The sequence below is a fragment of the Meleagris gallopavo genome, chromosome 2 (genome assembly GCF_905368555.1).
Source record: "Meleagris gallopavo chromosome 2, MGAL_WU_HG_1.1, whole genome shotgun sequence".
NCBI classification, from domain to species: Eukaryota; Metazoa; Chordata; class Aves; order Galliformes; family Phasianidae; genus Meleagris; species Meleagris gallopavo.
Window position 1 is genome coordinate 99,396,065 of NC_139405.1, and position 20,418 is coordinate 99,416,482.

The window sequence follows — 20,418 nt, forward strand, 5'->3', positions numbered from 1 at the left end:
CTGTGCTGGCTAGTGGTGGCCATGGAGCAGCAGCCATGCTGCCTGTCCCACGTGTCTCCTTGCAGGCTGGAGCAAAGTGGGTGGGATTGTGTGGAGCAGGGCAGATCAAATTTGGCTCTTATGGACAGAGGAATTGCCATTGTAATTGCTTCTTCTTTTCTTTTTTTCTCCAAGATACAACCCGAGGCAATGTGACTCCCACTTCATCCCACAGCTGGGCAGTTTGAATGATGAGCATCTATGGAGGAAAAACACGCAGTCCATTTGCCTTTAATAGGGTCCTCTTGGTTTAAGTGCTGACAGAATTTAGTTGAATTAAGGCAATTCAGGGAAGGAAACAAATAGGGGAATAAATGGCCAGCCCCCCTGGGATGGCAGAGTTACACAAACAACAAACTCCTGCACAACAATGCTCAGGGCTTTGCTGTTTCCAGTTCAGTTTAGCCACTGGCAGCCTGATAGGATGAGCTCACTACGTGGTTCAGAGAGCCATAAAAAGGAAATAGGCCATTTTATGGGGCTCGCAATCTCTTGTAATGTAGCCATATGTTCTCCAGTGCAAATTTTCACTCCATTTCCTCCACTTGTGAAAATCTTCACATCTTAAGAGGGATTCAAAACAATGTTTTTTGTCTTAATTTATTACCAGCAGCTTTGAAGGAGTTAATATTCATAAAAATGAGTCCAGACACTTGATAATGTTTTCCTTCAGAATACAAGCCCTTCTGGTTGGCCTTTGGCTAGATTACAGGATACTGTGGGCCAGCCTTATATATGTCACTCATCCCCAGCAGTCTTCATCTCACTGTTCTTTTAATCCAATAAACAACAATAAGTACTATTTGCACTATTACAAACCTCCGCAGTGCTACAATGGTAATAGTGCTGCAGCCTGGATTCCCCTCCATCTCTTTTCCCATTGCTGCCAGCTAAGCTCATGCCCACCACCGACTGCTGCAAAATAAGTTTTCCTGCACTGGGAAACAAGAAATGACCTCTCTCCTTTTCCAGAGGAGCGAGTCAAGCAAATTCCAGAGCATGCTTTCAAATGAAGATGCAAAAACCTGCCAAAACCCTCAAGTCAGCCCTCTGTGTAACAACATGAGCACAGCTCAGGGGAGTTTGTGGTGCTGTAGTGGAAGCATGCGAAAAAACTGCTTTGTAAGGAAAGATGCTTCTTCAGAAAGCTGTACTGCCTGAGTACTGCTTATGTGGAAATGAGCCATGATGCATCAAATACAAAAATAAACACAGTTCCTAAGTCTTGTGTTATTTCCTGATGTGAATGAGAAGATCTCTGGATCTGCAGAATACTGGGAGGAGAGAACTGACATTTCTAAATTACTGCCCCCAAGGGACTAGGTTTGTTGTCCAGAAAAGAACAGTACAAGATGATGCTGATGCAAGGAGCTGTGAGTTATGATAATGCAGGTTGCGTCTTGGGAGAATGGGTGAGATGCCAAGAGAGAACACGGCAGGCAGCACAACCATGGGATGTACCAGCAAGTCACAGCGATGACTGAGGACTAGGATAGTGGACCTGAGCAATGAGCCCTCCCCCTTTGCCACACAGACCTCAGCAGGCATTAGGGAAACGGATATCTCTACAACTCCCTGAAAGGAGGTTGTAGCAAGGTGGGGTTGGCCTCTTCTCCCAGGTAGCAGTGATAGGACGAGAGCGAATGGCTTTTAGTTGCTTCAGGGGAGGCTGAGGTTGAATATTAGGTAAAAATTTCTTCTCAGAAAGTGTGGGGTGAGGCATTGGCACAGGCTGCGCAGGGAGATGGGGGAGTCACCGTCGCTGGAGGTGTTGAACTGTGGAGATGTGGCACTGAGGGATGTGGTTAGAAGGCATGGTGGTTGACAGTTGGACAAGATGATCTTAGAGGTCTTTTCCAACCACAATGATTCCATGATTCTGTGATTCTATAAAGGCCAGTGCTCATGCTGTTTGGGAAGCTGCTCCCCTCCCTGAGCAGTTTCCAGCCTCTTATATCCTCACCTGTAATGATTTGTGTTGTGCAACCTTCTGACAGACTGCTATGCCACTGCATCATTTCCAAAGGCAGCGGCACTATTTCTGCAGGATCTTTCAGATTTTATTCTGAGATCCCTAAGTGACCCACTGCGATGGCCTCATTCATCTTCAAGAATTCTATTCACATTTTCTTGTGTTTGGATAGTTCCAAAAAAGTCACTCTGTATTCAGTGCCTTAATTTCTTATAAACTTTGTGTAACTAAATGTCAGTCTGTGCAGCTCGTTGCTTTTGATTTAATATACTGCTGGAGAATCTGTTTTTTCAGAAAAAAAATGTAAGAGAAATGCAAATTGCTGTGCACAGCACTGAAGAGTTCACGGTTTTTTTTTTTTTTGGACAAACCATATTCTTTAGTGATTTTTAGAAGTTTTTTAGAAACTTTTCTGATTAATGGATCACGAAGATGATAAACATTCTTTTATTAATGCAATTTTATACCATGACATGGAAGAAAAAGAACCCTTTACTTAAGGGGAAGGGAAGGGAAGGGAAGGGAAGGGAAGGGAAGGGAAGGGAAGGGAAGGGAAGGGAAGGGAAGGGAAGGGAAGGGAAGGAAGAAGAAAGAAAAGAAAGAAAAGAAAGAAAGAAAGAAAGAAAGAGGAGAGAAGAGAGAAAGAGAGAAAGAAAGAAAGAAAGAAAGAAAGAAAGAAAGAAAGAAAGAAAGAAGGAAGGAAGGAAGGAAGGAAGGAAGGAAGGAAGGAAGGAAGGAAGGAAGGAAGGAAGGAAGGAAGGAAGATTTACTGCAACACTATTATGTTTTGTTTTTTTTTTTTCCTATTAATTATGGAAAAAAATGGAGGAAATAGTTACTTTTTTTTTTTGTTGTTTTCCAATTGAGTTATGACAACATAGATTTAGGGGGCTTCCTTAAGGAAAAGTTTGGGAAAGTTTATGAAAAGTACAGAAAATCATCCTTTTTTTTTTTTTTTTTTTTTCCCCTTTTCCACCTCCTTTTTTTTCCTTTTCCATCAACATTTGTGAGGCATAAACTTCCACAGCATTTTTCAGCCAACACCGGAATGGACAAGAAATGCAATCAGAGAACCACAGAACACCCCGGGTTGGAAGGGGCCCATAAGGATCGCTGTGTCCAATTCCTTCATGCCGCTCTTTACCCCACTCTTCAAGGCCCGGGGCTGTGCCCCGCGGTTACACAGCGAGCTGCCCTCACTTCTCGCTGCCTCTGGGCTTCGGGTGAGGTAGAAATAAAACAACTTGGAGGCACAGCATCGAGAGGAACCACTTCCCCTCGCAGAACGCGGGGACCCATCACACCTCACAGCAAAGCCGTCTGTTCGCCACTTCAGCAAATGAGCGGCGGCGAATCGATAGCGGATCAATCCCGTTCGCGGTGTCACTCAGCGCGCGTTGCCGCCGCACAAAAGCGGGGAGGTGAGAGCCGAGCGCTCACTTCGCAGCGACCCGCGGCGGAGCGCGCAACCTGCGCCTCTCGCCCGGCAGCATCCCCGACCCGCGGAGCGTGAGAGCGCGGGGACTGCCGGTAGGTGGGCTGCGACTGGGAGAGGCGGAACGCGCTTTTTGAGGACGGGACCCACCGGGATGCGGTGCGGGACCCGCACGGACGGCGGCAGCGCGGCTCCGCCCGCCCCGCCGGGAAGGTGCCGGGGCTGCCCGAGGCCGGGGTGGGGACTCGCCGGAGCCCGCCCGCCGCCTTCCCGCCCCCGGCAGCTCCCGCGGAGCGCGGCGGAGGCGGGCGGAGCGCGGCGGAGCCCCGCGGCCCCAGGTAGGCAGAGCCCCGGGCGGCTCGGATGGCTTCTCTGTGCGCTTTGCGGGACGAACGGCCGGCGTGGAGAAGGAGGAGGAGGAGGAGGAAGAGGGAGGTTGCAGCTCGGTGTCGGGGAGCCCCGCTTCCAGCCGAGCGACGCCCGCAGCTCCCCGTCCCCCTCACGAAAGAGGCGGCCCCGGCGGTGGGCACCGCTTCGGCTCTTCGGAGGGGACGAGATGATGCCGGGCGGCCGCTTCTAATGGGCTGTGCGGGAGCGGATCGATAGGGAACGTCTCCGAGTCTCTTTCGCACTGCAGAGCTCTGCCTTGCCTTTTAAAAATGCATTTAGATAGAAAAGTGAAGTCGGTTTGAGGAGCCGTGGATCACTAAATAGCCACTGTGGGTGCAGAAATGGGAGAGAAGTCTCTGCATGGCCAATGTGAGGCAGAGTTACTGAGTTGGAGATAGTTTCCTGATTTTAGATCTAAGTGGATCTGATCATAATAAAGACTTTTCCTATGTGCTTCTGTAAGAATGCAAATCCTCGCTGCTCAGTCTCTGGATTCCCAAGCAGTGTGAGCTAGCCTTGTGCCAATACCCTTTTTTACCTAAGTGGTTATTCTGGGAGCTGCAGTCTGAAGCACATTCAGCCAGGCAAGGTGGACCTCAGGATCAGAGTAGTGGCAACGTATTGATTCCATTAGCAGAACTTGCAGATCTACCCTCAGATCCCTTGTAACGTAGTTGCTTTCTCAGAATTAAAGTTCTCCTCGGAGCATCTATCTCTGGTTGAGGCCAATAGATGGCATAAGTTATTCAGACTAACATCCAAAGAAGATCGAGGAGGTAGGAATACACTTCTTAAAAGAGCCTGAGTATTTGGTGCAGTGGTGACTTTTTAACTCTGTAGGTTGTATTTGCTGTCTCCTGCTGAGAAGAAGCTGCCCATTGCAGTGATGTAGAGAGCAGTAATCATTTCTGATGAGAATTGACTTTAATACAGAACTGCATCTTTCAAAACCTGCACTGTCCCTGGAGGTTTTCAAGGAAAGGGTAGACATCGTATTTAGTGATGTTGTTTAATGGTATGGTGGTTCTACTAGATGATCTTAGTGGGCTTTCCAGCCTTTATGATTCTGTGATCTTCTCCTTGTTAACTTATACTTGTCCAGTTTTCACTGTTCAGAAAGGTTGCACTTGGGGCAATGGAAGACAATTGGCAAACTGGGACAAAACATCATGGATTGTGTATCTGAACTTCTGCTGAGACAGCACTGTGGATAGGCAAAGAGAATTTTATGTTCTGAAATTGGGTAAATGATTTATATGTGTGTTGGCAGCTAAATGATGATAAAAGAGCTTTCACTGGCAATATCCATACCTTGCTTTTGGATGGTTCATGCTTTTGAAAGCATTTATTTTTATAGAGGCACAGTATCATTAGTTCTGTGATTTTTTTGTTGGTGGTGGTGGTAGTTTTTTTTTGTTTTTTTTTTTCAATTGCAGGATTTGAAGATAGGCTCCAGAAATAATATCATAGTATCATAGAATGGCTTCGGTTGGAAAGACCATCCAGTTCCAATATCCAAGTTACCTGGTTGTTTACTTTGTCTATTAAGCCTTCCTTAGACTGGCTGAAAAGATTTGTTGAAATTGATCTTAAAATAAGTGAAATCTATATGTATTGACAACAGAGGATGTTACAGCTCTTTTTGAAGAAACTTTCCTCCTTGAACACTGTATCTGAAAGTCTTATCAATCTTGCTGCTGAGACAATGGACAAAAATGGTAGGAACCTTTCAACTTCCCATTTGTGTTTGTGGACGAAGAAGCAGATATCAATAAAAGTGGAACTGATGCAAACTTCACTATGATCCCTAGGGAAGTGCAGTCTGGATGTTTTCTTAAAATGTTCTTTATACAAACAGAGTATTCCTAAGTAAAACATTTCTTTGCTCACTCTCTCTAGAACCATAGGACAGGTTCAGCCTTGGAGCAAAACGAAGTTCAGCAGTGTCTGAGTTCAGCTGCAGGGAAACCACAGGGGGACGGCTGGGCTTTCCCTGTCCTGAGCATCTGGCAAGCCCCCAGCACAGCCGTACTGGGCCCGGTGCTGGCCCTGCAATGGGACAGCTGCCAGCACTGCTGCCACTGCATGCTGTGTGCTGGGAGCTGGGTGCAGCCCTTCCTGTGCCAGCTGAACGCGCTGAGCTCCACATGCTCCCAGGTGTAGCAAATGTCAGCTAGCAAGGAATGCATGTGAAAGACAGATGCTCTGCATAAGCTGACCTAAGCTGGGGTTGGAGTGAGCAGCAGAGTTGGGCAGCATCTTTCCTAGCAGCTTGTCCATCCTCCTGGTTACTTGCAAGTGGGTTGTGGCTAGGTTTGCTTATTCTCCAGGAATCCCTCTCTGGCTCGGCCTAAGCTCATTTGTTTGCAGCGTGCATCCTAAAGGCTCTTGGTTTAAAGAACTTGTTTACTTGCTACTGGGGCACATATATTAAAAAGCCCTGCCCAAGGCTAATGACTAGAAACAAGACTCAAGTCTCCAAACTCACATCATTCTCTGCTTTGCAAATTTTCAGTTACGGGATCACTGCCAAGGACACATAATAAAACAGAGCTCATGAATAAATGAAACGTATTCCACTAACCTGTGGATATTTTCTTCTAATCTTGCCATTGCCCTCTCTATGTGTTCTTCTTTCTTGTTCTCCTTTCATACTTTTCTGTTTAGCTTCTTTCTTCTCTTCTGGAATTTGCATTCCCCTTTGCTATTGATGAGATCATCTTATTCCCTTGCTATGTTGCCTCTTTATTTTCTGAGTGGAGAACACCTGGTCAGTCTGGTGTCTGATTGCCCTTCTTTGGTTCTGTGCAGAGGGACAAATCCTTAGTTGAGAGCCACCATCACTGACCTGTTGCAGTCAATGGCTCTGCACCAAGTCATCAGCTGCACCAAGACACGACCCTCGTTTGCTTCTCCATTCTCCATCATTCATTCTTTGCTATACCTCATTTCCTTCTGTGCCTGTTTCGTTTTCTATATTTTACTAATACTTCTTCTCTTTGCACTCTACTTTCCATTATATTTGACTCTGTTCTATTTTGTTGTGTCTTCTTATCATTCATAGCATATCTGAAGTCTGAACAGTAGTGTGCCAAACTGCTGTCATCTGTTATTTGTGGATAACTAATTCATTTTTTTTTTTAAAAAGAAGATTCTGTATATGACAGTTACATATAATAGTTTTGCTTTGTTTTTCATTCTGCTCTACACTAGGTGACTGTTAAAATATTTATCCTGCTTGTCAAGGGAGAGGGTGTTGACTGTGGCTTTAATTTGTGCCAAAAGAGGTGCAGGTTGGATATTAAGAAAAATTTCTTTGCAGATTGAGTGGTGAAGATTGGCACAGACTGACCAAGGAGGTGATGGAGTCACTGTTCAAGAAACATGGAGATGTGGTACTGAGAGAAGTGGTTTGGTGGTACGGTGGTGATGGACTTGATATTGGTGTTCTTTCCAACCTTAATAATTTTATGATTCTATGAGTTTCTCTTCTCCATGCTTTTATCCACAAGCTCTCCAGCTCATTTTCTCACCCTTCACAGTGAAATGCCTCACCCATTTTGTCTTCAGATTTCTGGGAAGTCTGAGCTGAGAGCTCCAAAGTTACACTCTTACAGATGTGAGGAGTTGGGAGATGGCCCATGGGGAGGCCCTGATGGCTCAGCTCTTGCAGGTGCTTCCACCAGCCCTTAAGGATTCCCTGCTGTTCTGAACAGCCAGCACTGGGAGCTCTGGATAAGACCCTCTTGGAATAAAGGCTAATCAATGAACTTTTTTTTTCCCCCTATTTTTTGGAAACGTTTTGGTCTTGCCAGTCTCTTAATAAAAACAACAAAAAAGACACATGGGCAAAACAGAGTGTGGCTGCTTTAAGGAAGACAGGTTGTTTATCATGAGTTGTTTATCATTTGAAATAGAGTTTTGCTTCCCCTTTCTTTCCTCCAGTGTTGTGCATTTTTGTCCTCTGTTCATCAGTGCAGACAAGCAATTTAGATGCCAGCTGATATCTTAGGAGCTGGTTAACTATGCTATGTGTTTAATCATTCCAGTGCAGTACTGTTCACACACCAGGCTCGGAGCTCAACCTGTGCAGTTTGCGGCTGGTCTCTCTCCTACAGTTCTCACTAAAAGCAAAGCAAAGACAGAGGCTTTGTAGCTTTGGGAATGCTGAAGTAGAACACCCTGACTTGCTGTGTGATACTGAACAGGTCACCCCTCCAGTCTCATGTTCTGCTTCCAAAGCATGGAGCTGAAGGCATCTGCCTCCCAGCACTTCTAAGTTAATAAAGTTCTACAAGATTTATGGACAAAAAGTGTCTTGTATGTAGTAGTCTTGTAAAATTTCATATTAGCAATTTTGATGTCCCATAGACTGGGCATTTTATGTTTCTCTGTGCTTTATTTTTATTTGAGCCTAACAAATCGATCACTGCTGTTGATATAACCGTAGGTAGGTTACCTGTGGGAGGCAGAGAACCAAGAAAAAATCTATGAACAGTTTTGATTTGCACGGAGGAGTTAAGACACAGTCTGGGTAATTTGATGATAATTGGAGACACTTCTGATAACTCTGTGCTTCTCTTCTACCTCCTTCCCTTCACTGATGCTGTTTCCAGCGATGCTAACTGCTGTGCAGGCTGCAGCTTGGAACCTCCCTGATGTTGGGGGAGGAGGTACTGCAGAAGTGACTCTCACTCCTGGCTTCAGTGGGAAAAGGATTGACCTCATAGTCTGTGAGATGCAATGATTACTGTACAATATTACTTTAGTGTACAGTTGCTATCAGTTGGTGTGTTTGTGGCCAGCAGGGAGAGAGATGTGCTTGTTCCCTTCTCCTCTGCCTTTTGTGAGGCCCCATCTGGAGTCCAGGTCTGGGGCCTCCAGTACAAGAAGGATATGGAGCTGTTGGAGTGGGTGCAGAAAAGGGCGATGAAGACAAAAAGCTGGAACACCTCTCCTGTGAAGAAAGGTTGAGGAAGTTGGGCTTGTTTAGCTTGGAGAAGAGTAGGCTCTGGGGAGACCTCATTGCAACCTTCAGTACCTGTGAAGGGAGCTTATAAGCAGGAGAGGAACCGACTTTTTATATGGTCTGATAGTGATAGGACAAGGGAAAATGGTTTTAAAAGAAAGACGGGTGATTTAGGTTAGATGTTAGGAAGAAATTTTTTACTTAAAGAGTGGTGAAATGCTGGCATAGGCTGCCCAGAGAAGTTGTGGATGTCCCATCACTGGATTCTGTAATTTAAGTTGTGGTGCAGAGGATCAGATACATCCCAAGGAAGACTTATTTTATAGGAGGTTTTATTATATATTTTCTCTCTGCAGTTATCTGAATCACTCAACTGCTGTTTTAACTGGATCACAGTTCCAACGCTGCTTTGTAATTTTATGAACTTTGTTTATTCCCAGTTGAAAGAACAAATAGAGCCATAAGTTAGGCTTTGATTTTGAAGAGAGCCAAGCCACTACTGCAACCCAAATTTAGATCAGTCCTTGGTGTTTAGCGCTAGCTAATGACAAGCACTGAGTGATGGCTTCAGGCATGACATTTTAGTAATACCTTTTCCCTGAATGAGCTGTGGAATGGATGCTGCCTTGTACACTCTTAAGCTAAGCAACTCGATGTACCTCCCTGTCCAGCATAATGTTGACACTGAAAAGAATAGTCAGTGTGGATCAGTACTGATCTTTTAATTCATCTGTGAAACTGGTAAAAGTTTGAGCTGAGCAATAAGGATAGCATGGGTCCTCAGTGATATTTTATCTCATTGTCTTCAGTCTGGAAATAGTAATAGTGTTTATGGTCACATTTTCTTGTAAAATGCTATTTTCAATGAGTTGTGCTTTTTCTCTTACTGTTTTCTTTTATAAAGAATTATTTCCTCCCTCATTCTGATTAATTGGTTAGGATGACAAAAAAGGGCAAAGTGAAGGACAAACCAGTTCCTTGAGTTTCCAAGTGTATTTGACACAAGCAGTCTGTGGCATACACTGAAACCTATGAAACTTAAAAGAGCCTAATGTTCTGGCACAGGCTGCCCCGAGAGGTGATAGATGCCTTGTCTCTGGATGTGCTTGAGACCAGGTTGGATGGGGCCCTGAGCAAACTGACAAAAGGATAGGACAAAGGGAAGTGGTTTCAACCTAAAAAAGGGGAGATTTAAAGTCTGGGTATAAGAAAAAAGTTTTTTACAGTAGGGATGGAGAGGCACTGGCACTGCTTGCCTAGAGATGTTTTGGATGCCCCATTCCTGGAGACAATCAAGATCAGTATGGATAGGGCCCTGAGCACCTGATGGAGCTGTAGATGTCCCTGTTCCCCCTGCAGGGGAATTGTATTGGATGCCTTTAAGGGTCCCTTCCAACTCAAATGATTCTATGATTCCATGATCTGCTCTTGATTTAGTGGTTGGCAACACTGCCATGGCAAGGTATTTGGAACTAGATGATCTTTGAGATCCCTTCCAATCCAAGCCATTCTATGATTCTATAATTCTGTGAATGTGCAAGCACATGAGATTCCTCTGGCATTTCCGATGGTTGCTGGCCCTGGACTCATGACTTGGATCTCAGAAGCATTCAGGCATTTTTCTCTCAGCAATAAATCCTAGTGATTACAGCTGGTAGCAAGTGTTTGTGTATTCAGATTCAAAGTCTGAACATTACAGGTCTTGTTTTCACCTGAGGTAGTGTTTATATAGAGTTAAAACTGTACTGAGTACATGGTGAAGTGCTTCATTCAAATGTAGCCACAAGAAAGGTAATGTCATTTGCTTTCTTCCTAGTGAATTGTACATTTGTTCTGCTGCTAAAGCCAAAAAAACCAAAGGGTTTTGCTTAAAGTGGTGCTTTGTGGTGCTTTGCTTTAAGCAGCAGCCTATAAAGGGAAACTATCAACTGAAAACAAATGTGTATTGTTCTTAGTTTCTTCTGATGCACTGAATGTGCTTAATTAAATTTAATTCTTGCTCTGAAGCTATTCTCTACTTCAAGACTTCAAGACTTCTACTTCAAGGAAAATCTCTAAAATATGAGTTCTTTCAGCTTACACTGAAGATGGAAGGCACTGATCCCACAAATGTTTGTGTCTGCTTGTACTCATGGATGTGGGTAGTGAAGCAGGAACATAACACAGCTCAATTTAACACAAAAATTGTGGTAAGCAAAACACTGATGGAAGATTTATCTCCTTTTTGGGAGATATATAGCTCGGTTCTCAGATCTCTTTCTGGATCTGTTGGTAAGGAGCTGCCACCCTGCCATGGCTCCTTTGAAATTGTTAGGGCTCTTTGTGGGAGGTTAGGAATCTGTCCAGCTAAAGTGTAACCCAGCCAAAAACCTGGGAAATCCCTTGTCTTTTTGCAGTCTTCAGCAAAACCTCCGCTGATTAAGGATTTCGCGCAGTCATTTGTATGGGTTATCCTAGGCATTAGAAAACCATGTTTGTAGAAATAGGGCAAGAGTAGGCAGGCAGGGAAGGGATGCTTCTGTCTTCTGAAATTCCTTCTGATTTAGTTTGTTGTCATAATTTGTTCCAAACTTTCTGCCATTGAATGGCAATGGTAAAAATTTCCCGAGTAACTTCAAAGGGCTCAGCATTGAGTCCCGGGTTGAGTAGATGGTGATACTGCTATGAGCTGTGTAAACACATTTGTTAGTGTTGCTAGAATGCAGCCCATTCACACAATGCCTCTAGTATCTCACAAGTGGTGCCAATGTCAGATATAATTTTTCATATGTAAATCCAAGTGTTAGTAGCTACTCAACACTTCCTTAAAAAAAAAAAAAAAAAAAGATGGATAGTAATACTGACAGGTGCTGAGATGGATTGCACTCATAGGCTAATGCTTATTCAGAGAAAAACTTATTTGCTGGCTATCCTGTTTTTTTTACATGCAGGAACAGTGTCTCAGCGATTTCTCTGAATAGTCAATTGAACACTTGTGCAGTGATGCAGTTTTATATCTTAGCCTGTCATATACCTGCTTCACACCTTTTCTGGCAAATATTTTTTCTTGTAAAATGCTATGTGAGGACAACCAAGTTGAAGTAATCAGGACTGAGATGGATAATACTACACCAATATGCTGAAAGGATGCTGTTAAAAGGGATTTCAGCTGCCTGGAAAAATTCCATCCAGGCTTCAATACTCCCATGCAGCAGTACAGTCTAGGGCACAATCAACATACCCAAGTTGGAAAGAAAGAGCTTCTGGTTAGACAATAGAAGAAAAAAAAATCATTGTAGGAGAAATCATTGGCACAATGTATGCCCAGCAAGTTTGAGAATTCTCTGACCCTGGAGATATTCAAAATGCAGTTGGCCTTGTGCAGCCTGCTGTGACTGGACTTGCTCTGAATATTGGGTTGGACAAGATAGCCTCCAAAGGACCACTTCAAAGCAGATTAGTTTGTGATGCTACTTGGAAAGTTTAGGAGAGGGGAAGAAAGTGATGTCCAGTAGCAGAGTGGTGGACTAGAATTCACAATGCCTGTGGCTAGTCTTTATTATAGTAGATTAAATAAACATCTGTTAAAAATTCTTTAGGAATATCCGGTACTACTTTGAGGGATGGGAGGATTTGAATTAGGTAACTCTTCAAGCTTCATTCCTGTCCGAATTTCTGTAACTGCTGGTGTATTACTAACACAACCATTTATTCATAAATAAAAAAGGGACGTACTCACAGAAATATTGTAAGGAGAGACTATTTAAAATACTTTATCCCAAAGTTAGAATAGAATAAAACTAACATGAATTCAAAGGTTACAGGTAGTCAGTTCAGTAGATTAGTGCAATGCCATCCACAGCTGAACTGTCCTTTTTGGTATTTTGATGGAGTGGCTAAGTACTAATAAAGGTGTTATTGCTAGCTCAGGCAGGACTTACTGCAGATGTCTCATAAGAGGTTTTCTTTCCTGCAACATGGTCTTGGGTTTTCTGCTCATTGATGCCTCTTCCCAGCTTAAGGTAGGAAAACCTTGTTTTATGGAGTGCATGCTTGTGATGTTGTGTATGCATCACTACAGGTTAGGGGGGATGATCTGCGGGAGTGGAGTTCTGCAGAATAAAACCTGAGGGTTCTAATGGACAGCAGGTTGGCCACGAGCCAGCAGCATGCTCCTGCGGCCAAGAAGGCCAGTGGTTTCCTGGGGTGCATTAAAAAGAATGTGGGCAGCATGTTGAGGGAGGTGATCCTTCCCAACTCTGCTCTGATAAGGACCCTGACAGAGTGATGGAGCACTGGAACAGGATGCCCAGAGAGGTTGTGGAGTCTCCTCTGGAGATATTCGAGGTCCATCTGGATGCTTCCCTGTGCGACTTGCTGTTGGGAACCTGCTTTATCATGGGGTTAGACTCAATCTCTAGAGGTCCCTTCCAATCCTTACAATTCTGTGATTTTATGCATAGATTTGTCATTGTTTAGAACAACTGACTGTTGCAATTTGACTTTGTGCACTTTAGAAACATTGTCTTGCTTCTGAAAAATAGATTAGGAAGAGTTAATTTCATGAAGCATAAATGATCAACAGTCCTGTGGTGTCAGGAGTCATCCACACTAGGAAGCAGAGGACAATTCCTAAGACTTCAAAATGAGAAAAAATATGTTTTTCCTTACAATTGCAAATTCTAGGGTGGACTAACAAGTGGATATTTTGAATATCAAGGTCAGTCTTCCTGGCAGTGAGTAGAATCTTATTTTTAACTCTCTGTTCTCCTTCTACAAGAGGTAAAAATGGTCTGAATTTCACCAAACTCCTACTTCCTTCCCTTAACATGGGAGAATTAGAATAACTGATTGCAGGTGTTACTTGCCTCGGTGCCGAGGCTTGTGAGCAACTGATACTCAGATTGGAAACTCAGGAGAGTCTTAAGTGGTGCATGGACCTCTGTGTTAGAGAAAGAGAAAATATGTCTAGTTGCTTACCCCTTTATATCAGGCCTAAGGGGTTGTAGTGATTGGATAGATGTGGAGTTTCTCACCTCTGCACTGCACTATGAATGTATGAGTAATATTTAGATTTTCTACTGTGGCTAAATGTGTTGTTTATTTTCTTCTTTTTGTTAAGTTTATTTATTTATTTCCCCACTTGGCTATTTGCATCATCTTATTTACTCAGGTAACTAACCTGTCAAAGCTCAACTATCTTTATGAGTGAAATAATGAGATGATGAGATGAGAATGAAGAATTATTTGTAAGAAATATACCAATGTATCTTTATTCCATGAAATTTTTCCTTTGTGGAAATGTATCTGATGCTGGGATCACGTATCAGGAGTTTTTGACCTTTAATGGTAACATAAACTACCAATGTATTTTTATTTTACTTGTTGGAAAAGTTCTTGAATGGGAACAACGTAGGACTCTGTAGAAAATGAGATAATGTGGAATATTGATTTTAAGGAAGGGAAACCTATAGAAAATGTGCTCCTTATAGAGGTGCTTTGACCTAGGAGTTACAATGTTCTGTTCAAATAGTACTTCTTGTTTTGAACCTGCACTTCTGATGGAAGCAGGATGCCAAGAATATGACTTATCACAGAAAATTACTGTCCAAAAGTTAATCTGGAGAGAGTTTCTTTTATCACCAAACTATAGCAATGCTGACTTGGTTCTAATAATGCCATGTGCATCTTCTCATCTTAAATTTTTCTGTGAACTTCAGCAATTAGGATAATATAGCTCAAGGAAATTATTAATATCTTCTGCTCACTGTGAAAACTGACAGGTGTCATAATACAGCATTGTGACTGCTTAATTGGTGGGGATTTACAGGTAGATTTTCAAGCAAACAAAGTTTAATCTGTCAATTTCACTTTGTTAAGGTGGATAATGGTCTTTTAATTTTATCTGAGCAGACTATAAATTGCTGAGCTGTTGGGAAATAGAGAGGTGCCAGGCTTGTTAAATGTCAGAATGCATGTTATCCCAAGGAACTTTTCAGGTTAGGATGAGGATACCTTTTTCTTTTTCTGTCTTTTTTTTTTTTTTAAATATCATTTTACAAGATGACATTCTGATAAGTGGAATTATTTTTATGTAAAACAGTTCAGACCACAAATCATGTTCCCGAGGAAAGTTTTCACTTGCTCCTTTCTTATACCTTCCCCTTGGCCTATACTCAGTCCTTGCCAGCATTCTCACAGTGATAAACAGCCAAATTTCACTTTTTGGGAAGATTGATTTTACCTAATGCTAGCCATACCCAAGTTAGACATCTTACAAGTAATCTGTGCTACTTATCTAGTTAATATACAGAAAATTACTTTTCTAACAGGTGATTCACCACACCTGAAAGTATGTGCATAAGATCCGTGGGATCAACCATAGTCTGGAGTGGCATATTCCTCTGTTGTTGCCTATGTTCTTTCACTTTGAGTTGCAATAGTTCCATTTCTTCCTTGCAACGCAGTCTTGTGAGGGAGGTGACTTTTTTAATGAAGACAATGAAAACTTTGTTTTGAAGACTGTTTTTCCACGGGTACAGATGTTGAAATGATTTTACATTTTATTGCCAGTGGTGCTCTTAGCAGCTGCTGTTCTTTCTTTCTGTTTTCCTTTTCACTGCAACAATGCACAGGCATATGGTGCAAGTTCAATTTCTGAAAATCTGTTGACATAACAAAATCGAACCAGGGATGAATTTGGCCAAGTAGGTTTACATAGCAGTAACTTCAGAATAACATTTGGCCCTGGAGACTTCAGCACGAACTTCATTTACCTAAGGTCTTCTGGGAGGCTGAACTTAATCCATTTCAAGAGAAATGTAGCTGCATGACTCAATTATTTTCACTGCATTTTACTGTAATATTCTGGATAAAGCATGTCACCGCTAATAGAATATATAAAATAAATGACAACTAAGCAAATAATTTAGCTGATGAATTTATCCTCGTTGCCTCACAGTGCATCCATAGCCACAGAATAGTTTCTTTGGATGTTCATGCTATGTGTGCTAAATGACTTATTTTCTTGTAGATTCACTTCTGCCTTCGCAGACTCCAAATGATTTTGCAGTGAACTTTACAGAATCAAATATTACAAAATGGAGTTGGGTTCAGCTAATATCACAATGAGAGAGGTCGCACCAAGTAATATTGTATCTTTTCAGACTTAATCATGTGTGTTCAAGCAGTTACGACTATCCAGCTGACAGGCATTAACTTAAGTCATACTAAATGGATTTCAATTCAGACTTTAACTGTGATTGATTAAGTAAATGCACTTAGCTGTTTTACTGTGTTCAGTGGGTCAGAAAGCATACATGGCAATTTAAGGTGGTGCATTATGCAAGTATTTGCTCTACTTAGTGTGGTTCTAAATCTGTAAGTGTTTTATGTAGTGAAGTACAGCATAGTCTATCCCAGCATGAGTCAGTTTGACTTCCTTTGCTTTGTGCCTGGATAATCACAGACAGATTAGTGCTAACAAAAGCAGAAGTGGTCCCAATTTGGAATTACCAATAGCTGATACACGAGCATAGTTAAATGTTCAGTATGTCATAAAAGCTTTCCTGTGGGATCTCACTGACTACAGAGACTTTTTGTATAGAGTATGTGAAAGAAAACTTAGAAAGAGAAACTTTCCTAATGAATAAATTTGTGATATGGGGTTCACATCCTCACTAAAAACCTTTAAGGGATTTGATCTCAAAGAGGTTGGAAACCACAGCCCTTCACTCCATGTTACACATCCATGGTGTAGCAATCTCAAAGGGACCATGCATATAGAATTTGTCCCTGTGGCTCTTCTTTTGTAAGCTTTAGGGATTTCACAGCATGCTAAAACCCCAGAAATTTGCTATCCCTTTCCAAGCCAGACAATGAGTCTGTGGCCTCACCAACAATGTACTACTGTAGAAGCGCTGGCTAAAGCCCATCTCCATATTGGATTGGGAAGAGCTGAATCCTGTTGCTTTGTTTTTTATCCTAATGTTTATATCCTTTTCACACCGCTTTCCTTATGACTGGTTTTTATTTGGCCCTCGAGCTTAACATTTGGAACTTCTATTGCATGGTTTTGTTGTTGTTTTTTTTTTTTTCTTTTTTAGCTTCTCGGAGAATAATGTTGATTGTTGCAATAAACATCTTTCTTTCGTGTTTCATTTCATTTTCTATTCTATATGAGTTCTTACCCAGTAGCTCATCAAAACAACTGAATCAATTAAAGCAACCAAGTAACTAACATCTGCTATGTGTTTGCTTCCTCTCTAAGACTCTCTAGGGCAAGAAGTGTGTGCTTTGGAATGGTTAGCTGTTTATTATGTTATATATGAATACTTGTTTACAGAAGGCCAGACCAAAGAGGTTGATGATGTTCTTGAAGTGGAGAGCTGCAAAGTTTGTGGTAGCTCTGTGTTCTTAGGAGGATCATGATGCAGGCTTTTGCACTCCAGGAAAGCATTGTTTCAAGTGGAGCACAGTTTTATCCTTGGGTAAAAAGATGAGTGAGTAAAGGACTCCCTTGAGTAGAAAGCATGTTGTGCTGGGAGAGAAGTTGTCAGGGCTACTTGGGGCAAAAACTTGCTTTCTTTTTGTTATAGTTACCACTCACTCCTGATAATTTAAAATCTTGCCTGTTTTTTATAGCATTAGCTTACATTCTAGTGCTCTCCTCTTAATGAATTGCTGAAAGTGGAGTTTTACTCACTGAAATTAATCAGTGAATAGAGTCAGCGTGGTGTTGAATCTACTTTGACCTCCAGTTACCCCAGACGCTGAGAAATTTTGGGAGGAATATATACCGATGTAAAATCACAGCTTGGCTCTTGATCCTGATTGAAGCTAATTATCAGCTGATAATATCCTTCTGCCTTTCATCTCTGAGTGGAAATCAGTGCTTTTATTTTATGTCTTAATCATTTCTAAAAGCTGAGCCTTGGGAAGCGCTTGGAGCAACTGTGTTTTGCAGTCATACTATTAGCTAGTAAATACCTGTCTTCAAACTACATTTTAAGTTGTAAAATCGCTTTTATGTACCTAGTTTATTGTCCTGTAAAAGCTGACTGCTCTCCGTCTTGCTTAGTTGGAAAGCAGTGTGTCTCATACATTATTTTTTTTTCAAGAACTTTATCTTGACTGCATGATAGTCTATGCATACAGTAAAATTTATGATGTTTCCAACTAATCTGGGTTTAAGAAAAGTTTAAAGGGGCTTGCAGTGGTTAAAAAAAAAAAAAAAAAGCTGTTTTTCAGTTTTCAAAATAACTTTCACTACAGAAATAAAGATTAGTCTGGATGCAAACATGATTTTTCTTGCCAGAGTAGATACTTAGCTGCAGCATCTTATGTGCCTGGTTTTTGAAGTCTTATAGGTGTCAGTAGTTGTTGTTACACACAAGAGGAATATCACGAGGTTTGCAGTAGCTTTGGTTTGACTGACACCTGTGAACAAAGATTAGGAAATACATGCTTGTAGCATTAGACCCCATGCTACTAACATAAGGAACTGTGGAAAAACAATACAATGAGAGTACTGGAAAGAGAAAACAGTACTGAACAGATCTCCAACAATGTTTGTGGCAATCCTAAAAACAAACCCTTGCATGTGAAGATGCTAAAGGTGAAGGGAATGAGAAGGTCGTGGCTCGGCATATCCTTTGGAGCCTTCCTCTAAACACAGACTTGAATCTGTCTTAAATCATTCTTTGAAATGCTGCCATTGTAAGATCCTGGTGATCTATTTTCTCTGTTATTCCTCTGTCTGGAAGGCACTGGAATGTCAAGAGGACAAAAAAAGTCCTTTCCTTCATGGAAGTTGCAGGAATCATACAATCACCAAGGTTGGAAAACACCTCTAAGATCATCCAGTCCAACCCTCCACCTATCACTAGTATTTTCTAATAAACCATCTCCCTCAGTTCAACATCTAAACGTTTCTTGAACACCTCCAGGGATGGTGACTCCACCGCCTCCCTTGGCAGCCCATTCCAGCACCTGACCACTATCAGAGAAGAAGAATGGATTTGCTGCTCCCCGAAATAACAGGTGTACTCCGTCCACAGAGAAGAAGAAATCATTGCATTTTACAGGTACTGCAAGATAGTCTCTGTTGGAGAGATTCAATTTCTGGTTGATAAGACTCTTCTGGGCTTCTTTCTCTCTCAGAATGATCTAAATCTCAATTTCCTTCTTCTATTGGCATTTAGTAGAAAGTTTGAAATCAGTTTTGTTGAGTTTTCCCATTTCTCTCTTTTGCTATAAACAAAATATGATAAGGCCCACATTGCACATGAGACTTGACCCTACAATGAGACAGGATGGTATTACCTTAATATAGGTCTTTCTGTAGGCTGGAGAAGTTCTATAGTTCTGTGGAACCTTTCCTCCAAGGCAAGCAGCCTTTTTGGATCCTCTTATGTGGTGTGACAGACTTAGGGTCACTGGAGAGTAGCTGCATCTCCATAATGCATCCAGTTTAAAGTCATTTTTTTTTTTTTTTAATATAAGAGAGAAGTCAGTTTTGCACTAGACTTTGCAGATAAAACTGCAAAGCAAATTACTTTGGGTGACTGACAGGGCTGTGGCTGGCAGTGGTGTAGATGCAGACTTATCCCTGTTCAGGGTAGACACAGTTGATTCATACCAAGAGGACAGTTCATCTCAGTCAAGCCTTCACCACAAGACTTCATGGGTTTCATCTTTTATGTAGAGCTACAGCAATAAAATGCATGATATCTTTACAGATTGATGCAGTGGGTCTAGAATGTGTCAGAAGAACTCATCTATTAAGACAAGTACCCAAGGCAGAATGAATGTTAAATTCTTTTAGCTGACAATGAATAAAAGTTGTAGATTTTTTTTTTCTTTTTCTTTTTTTTTTTTTTTTTCTCTTGATTCCTACTTGTTCTGGTGGTATAAGGTGGGATCCTTGAGATCTGGTGTCTGAACTATCCACTTTGGCACTTACTAAAGACCAGGAGTGATTTCTATTAGAAGAAAGTGCCCAGGTTTCTTTAACATAGAGAAGCATTGATGTTTCTGTCTAATGTTTATGTACAGTGTGGTTACAGACATGGTGCACACACCATGAATGAAGAAATAGATACAACCTTCCATAGATATAAATTTAATGATCTTCTTAACTGAGTCAGGAGACCTCGAGGAGCAGCAGAAAATATTCAGACTCAAATCAAAACAGATCTCAAATTGAATAATAATTGAGACTAGTGCAGGAGGCACTGAAAAATAGACAGCTATAGGAATTCTCAGTTCACTGAATAGATTTTCCAAGTCATTATAGAGCACCAGAACAATATTTTTGCATGATATGAATCCATCAGTTAGCACTGGAGGATTACAGTGCCCTCTTGTCATAATTAAAATTAATTGTCTTCCCTATTAAATTAAAATAAATTAGCTTAGTACATATTAATTAATGTATAAGTGTCAGAGGTCAATTTTTTTTTAATCTCCTGATGATCAGAAGTTATATACAATCTCATGACAAGTGTAAGAACTGCCAGTTTTTGCCTGAAGACTATGGTTTCTTAAAAGGAAAGCAAGAGCTAAACTCTTTTGGAGAATTTAACATGTTTTCTAGTAACTATAACTGCATTTTTTAAATGCTATCTGCAGATA

The 20,418-nt window shown here is 41.6% G+C and overlaps 1 protein-coding gene across 4 annotated transcripts in view; it reads left to right on the forward strand.

Annotated features, from left to right (window-relative positions):
• The window catches only part of KCNS3 (potassium voltage-gated channel modifier subfamily S member 3), a 444,844-nt gene that overhangs the window by 376,206 nt on the left and 48,220 nt on the right, over positions 1 to 20,418 (forward strand). The window contains exons 1-2 of one of the 4 annotated variants that reach the window (XM_085218069.1): positions 3,562 to 3,784; positions 7,159 to 18,869. The exons of 1 other annotated variant lie outside the window; for it this stretch is intronic. The gene's annotated coding sequence lies outside the window, so the exon portion shown is untranslated. Of the gene's footprint in view, positions 1 to 3,561; positions 3,785 to 7,158; positions 18,870 to 20,418 lie in introns of those variants that run through there. 2 more of the 4 variants (XM_085218070.1, XM_085218071.1) reach the window with 2 other exon arrangements.